The sequence below is a fragment of the Octopus bimaculoides genome, chromosome 21 (genome assembly GCF_001194135.2).
Source record: "Octopus bimaculoides isolate UCB-OBI-ISO-001 chromosome 21, ASM119413v2, whole genome shotgun sequence".
NCBI lineage: Eukaryota > Metazoa > Mollusca > Cephalopoda > Octopoda > Octopodidae > Octopus > Octopus bimaculoides.
The window spans coordinates 2,089,896-2,096,113 of NC_069001.1; the positions used below are offsets into that span (position 1 = coordinate 2,089,896).

At 37.2% G+C, this 6,218-nt stretch overlaps 1 protein-coding gene across 2 annotated transcripts in view; it reads left to right on the forward strand.

Annotated features, from left to right (window-relative positions):
• The window catches only part of LOC106877798 (estradiol 17-beta-dehydrogenase 8), a 17,121-nt gene that overhangs the window by 1,141 nt on the left and 9,762 nt on the right, over nt 1-6,218 (forward strand). The window lies entirely within an intron of this gene.

Here is a 6,218-nt window from a genome sequence, read left to right on the forward strand (position 1 = left end):
TATATATATATATATATACATATATATATATATATATATATAAGTAATCTTCCAGTTTCTAGGGGTTAAAAAAGTAAATAAATTACAAGGGAAATAACTGAACGTCTTACCAGTATTATCCGTACTACTTTGTTTATAAATAAATCACGTGATTTGATTGACGTTAACTGTTTATACGTAAATCACACACGTGATTGAATATCATAGTTTCTTATGAGAAATCGAAAATGCCTCGTGGAAGACCGACTGCACAACATCTTATTTTCCGTTTTGTAAAAAGAAAAAAACATTTTAAACTTTTAGCCCAGTGAAATGATGTTTACTGCAACGTAAACATCATGAATTCGCTAAATTACGGGAACGTAAACATACCAACATGTTGTGAAGCGATGGTAGCGGGACACACACACACACACACACATATATATATATATATATATATATATATATATATATATAACGATGCTGTAGTAACCCATGTATATTTACTATTTGCTTGTTCCAATCGAATTACTTGTGTTTATAAAACGTGTCCCGTCGTTACAAGACACGTTGTGTGGGTGTGTTATTAATATAATCTACCGAAATAGCGGTGCCTTTAGTTTCGAAATCCGTAATTATACACAATCATTTAATGCCTACGTTTCTTATAGATGTTTCATCTAATGTGGAGCTGATGAGAGATCCAAAAAGAAACGTGAGCATTAAATAAAGGGTAAAGACCTCTTTCAGTCACGAATGACCATTTGATTGCACATCCGGAGTTGAAGTCCGGATAAGGTAGTTTGTGGAAGACCAACAGTCGCCCATGCATACCAGTCTTAGCTCTCCATAAAAAAATTGTCAACAAACACAGATTTCGAAACCTAAAGTACCGCTAACTATACAGGTAGACTATATTAATAACTCACCGAATGAACAATATTTAGGTACTACTAAAGCAGCGCGGACCCGAACGCGCAGTCGCGCGTCCGCGCTAGCTAGCCGTGAGTGGTCGATCCTAACCCTAACCCTAAACACGTATTCATTTGCACACGCGGGTTAGGCTTAGGATCGACCACTCAAGACTATCTAGCGCGGACGCGCGACTGCGCGTTCAGGTCCGCGCTGCTTTAGTAGTACCGGAATGTTTTAGTCGCTTTTCATACTCAAAATATTATTTAGAAATGTTATCTGAGTAAAAAAAAAGAACACGATTTATTGAAGCAAGCTTTAAGAAAATGTCAACAAGGTCATAAAAAACAAAGCAAAAAACGCAACTCAAGCTGGAGTTTCGGAGGAAGAAAAGGGGCCAGGAATTGGTGGCTTTGTTTTGTTTTCCTTATTTAAAAAAAATTTTTTTTTTTTTTTTTTTTGTTTGTGTTTTTGCGTTCCGTGCGACAGAAATTACATTCCTGTAAGAATCGTTTCTCTCCTAAAATTAGAATTTTTGTTCCCTAATTCCGTCCCGTTTTCCTTCCTTATGAGGTAAGGACACTGTCACCACAAAATCCAAGACTTGTTGTTGCATGTCTCACGCGGAGAGCAAGATCCTTGCAAGGTCTCCCATGCTGGGTCAGATCACAGGATAAAGGCCAAACTAACAGGGGCCACGTCTTCCTAGGGATTAAAATGGGTTTGTGGTGGTGTAACACCCCTACTTAAGAAAAAGCAAAACTACAGAAGCATTGATGACAATTCAAAACTAACAAAAGCTGGGGGGAGGAAGGCCTTGCCCCAGGGATGCCCCCCACCCTTATACTGAGGGAATCAACCTACAACCAAGAGTTAAGAACAGTGGAATGAATCGCCAATGCTTCAGAGGAAGTGAAGGGTTTAGTCTGGTGTGCAGGGCTGGATTAAGACCCATCGAGGCCCTAAGCACTTTGCCAGATTTTGAGACCATTAGCAACGTATAATTTTGAGGGAGATTTGGATGCCATTTCTGCAGGTCAAAGTGTCATACGGAGGTTCATAAGTTATCTTGATTGTTGTTTTACTCCAAGAACAATACTGATGATAGATTAGACCTATGACCAAGGATGTTTCCATCGCAACCATGTCTCCTTTTTTTTTCTTTGGTAAAAGAATACAGTCAGATTTGAGGGAATCACTAGCAGATTTGAGCAAACTAAACAGGACCCCACTCCCCACTCATTGGAATGGTGCAGTTGCTGAATGTAGCTTAGTTGTTTGTGATGGTCAAACTGTAGGAGGCAGTCATTAAAAACAACCCTCCCTCCCTCCACCTCACCCAATTGTATACCTTTCTTCTTTGTGAGAAAATTGTGACAGCTTAAATCTTATAATCCCTAAAGTTCATTTCCATCCTAATCCTCACTTTATACCATTTTTAATCTTCCAACTGTTCTGTCTTCATTTCTTGCTGATGCCATCAATGCTTGTCTTCATATTCTTTGTGTCATTAAGACTGTAAAGAACTTGGATTTCTTTAAATAATAATAATAATGACAACACAGATTTGCTCTCTCAGTGCTTCCAGTCTTAACTGATTGCAGGTGTTATCATGTACATTGTTTTGTCTTGGTATACAAGATGGGCTACAGCAAATATTCTGCTCAATACCACAGATTTGCTTGTCAGTTGTTTGACCTTAACCAGTTGAGCATGTCCCTTAATGGATGATGATATGTGCATCTCTGATCATGAGCAGAAGTAGTTGAGGAACATCATAACCATGTTTCGAGAAGGATTCTTTGGAGTTTGAATAATTCACCTTTGCAAACATGGGTGTTTTGTCCATAATCTTTAAACAAGTCTTATTTAGGGACCTATATATATATATATATATATATATATATATATATATATATATATATATATATATACATATATATACATACATATATATACACACACGAGCGTGGCCGTTGCCAGTACCGCCTGACTGGCCTTCGTGCGGGTGACACGTAAAAGCACCCACTACACTCTCTGAGTGGTTGGCGTTAGGAAGGGCATCCAGCTGTAGAAACTCTACCAAATTAGATTCGAGCCTGGTGTAGCCATCCGGTTTCACCAGTCCTCAGTCAAATCGTCCAACCCATGCTAGCATGGAAAGCGGACGTTAAACGATGATGATGACATATATATACACATTTATGTATCCACACACATATAAATATATAAACCACACACACACACACACATATATATATATATATGTTGCAAGCATTATTAATTGCACCAGCAGTAGACGTAAGCATTGACCTTTCTTTCTGAAGCACCCAAATTAACTTGTGCATACAACCATTTTTGAGACATAACATTACATGCATGATATTTGGTTAATAAGCTCTGGCGCTCTCCAGTCTTCGTTGGGTTAAGATTTCTAATTATATAATATCGTTCCAACTCAGTGAATTTCAACAAATTATTCCAATGAATGCGGCTCACTGTCTCCAGTTTGTAGTCTCGTCATGTGACCCTGTTTTGACATGCACTTGGCTGTTAATATTGTCACGGTTACAGATGCATTAGTGTGTTGTGTATGCATCTACGTAAAGATTGTTTCATCATTATTTCTGCAAGTACTGGGAAGTCTGTTTTGCTGACACTGCTGTAGAGGATGGGAAATGTTAAGACATTTGTACTAGGTGTAGCTGTTTGGTATAGGTGCAGGCATGGTTGTGTGGCCTGAGAAGTTTGCTTCCCGTCTATGTGGTCTTGAGGATCAGCCTCACTCTGCTGCACCTTGGGCAAGTATCTTCTTCATTAGCCATGAGCTGAGCAAAGCCTTGTGAGTGGATTTGTTTGGTGGAAACTAAAAGAAACCAGTTATGTATGTATGTACTACTCAGCCATACATACATATATATATACATATATATACTTACATACATACATATATATACACACATATATATATATATGTGCATATGTGTCGATGTACACACACACATAATTACACATATTCTGTCTCATAAAAATATAGAATGTTTATAAGTGTATGTGTGTGTATGTATACATATATATAAACAAAGTGTGTGTGTATATACATACATACACACGCATATAAAAGAGAAATATAGGTGAGGGTGTGTCTGTCGTAGTATGTATAGAGTGTCGGCTACATTGATTATTGACAAAATCTACTTTTGGTAAATGAACTTTGATCAAAACTTAAACCTGGCAATATTATGTTGTCTGGTTTGGTTTTGATATGTTGGAACCAGTCTGTATCAAATATATGCAACGAATGCTGTGTTAAGTCATAGCATTTATTAAATACCAGTTTTAGCTTATTTCATTGAAAATGCTGTCGTTTACGACAATATGGCTGTACCAGTTTTAATAGCGATGTTTGACTGTGACGCCCAGTCACAAACTTTCAGTTCAAAAGTAAAGTAGATTTTACACACCTTGGGTAGTGTCTATTTTTTATAGCCCCAGGCCAATTAAAGCTTTGTGAGTGGATTTGGTAGATGGAAACTGAAAGAAGTCTATTTTATGTATATATGTGTGTGTGTGTGTGTGTGAGAAATTGTATGTTTGTGTCTCCTTGTCTTGACATTGTGTGGTAGTTGTGAATGAGTCTCTGTTTTACAAGCAGTGTTATCTATTTCCAATATTCTGTGAGAACATGCCTAGCCTTGGTGGGAGATATTACTTACTAAATATTACTATAATTGTAATAATTAGAAACTGTAGTGAATAGCAGCTCCAGAAGAGTTTGAGAAATTCCTAATTAAGTGTGGTTTGTAGTTATAACTCGTTAAGTTCTAAGTTTGAGTTTTACTTAACCCATTCATGCCAAAGGTCCATTTAAACTGACCCTTAATTTATAAGGGTATAAACCCCTGTGTATCAAAGAATGAAACACGTTCTTAACGAGTATGCAGTCTATATCAAACAGATTTCAATGAAATTTTTTCCAGTTGTTATTTAGGTCAAAATAATCATATATCTGTGAATTTTCAGGCAATTTCATTCACTTGAAAAATTTTGGCATGAATGGGTTAAGCTAACTTCATCTCCCGTCCTTCTGGGGTTGGTAAAATATAAACATCAGTCAAAAACTGGGGTTGATTTACTGTTCCTATTCAGAAACCCTAGATATGAATGGAATTATAGCTGAAAGCTAACTGTACCCTCTCTCCTTCCAGGATTTATTGCTTTATGCCTATGATAATAACCTTTTTTTTTTCCTTTTGTAAAAACAACAGCAATAACAACAACAATAATTCCTATGTCTTAGCCAATGCTATTTTCACCCCCACCCCTAGATCCTTCTAAATATAAATGTAGAGCATTTTTTCTTCTGATTATTTTATAACTTTGCATACTTCATTCTCAAGACTAGATTTGTTGTCTACAAATGGCTACTAGTGTATGTTACATTCTAGCGTGCATGCATGCAGACACACACATGGCCATGTAGTTGAAAAACTTGCTTACCAACTATGAGGCCTTAGATTCAGTCCCACTGTGCAGCACTTTGGGCAAGTGTCTCTACTATAGCCCTAGGCCAACCAATACCTTGTGAGTGGATTTTGCAGACAGAAAATGAAAGAAGTACATTACAAACACATGTACACACACACACATGCATATATGGTGGTGATGGTAGTTTCTCTTGTTTGAGAAAGTTTCCACAATTTCTTGCTGGATGCCCTGCACAGAAGAGTGTGGTGTTGAAGCCCTCATCAAATTGAGTAGAACAAGTTATAAAATAAGGGTCTTTCTTATGTAGTTTATGAATAGAAAGTTGTGGGGGGAGGGGGGAATGCTACTAATGTCATGTGATCACACAATACACAAATTTGAAAAATTTAAGTGAATGTGAGATGGAACATGGCCCCTTAAAATAATATGTATGCACACATACACACACTCATGTACATATGTAATTATATACACATGCACACATATATATATATATATATATATATACACACACACACATGTACTTACACATACATACATACATATATGTATGTGTGTGCATCTTAGTCATTTCTCTTTGACGTTTGGTGACGTAAAATGGCTTTGAGTTTATTTGTATTTTCCTGTAAAGCTTTGCCTCACTCAGCATATTTAAGGAACTTATAAAGCTTCACACACACACTCTCTCACCTCCTCTCTCTTATTCCCTACTTCTTTCACACACACACTCTCTCACCTCCTCTCTCTTATTCCCTACTTCTTTCACACACACACTCTCTCACCTCCTCTCTCTTATTCCCTACTTCTTTCACACACACACTCTCTCACCTCCTCTC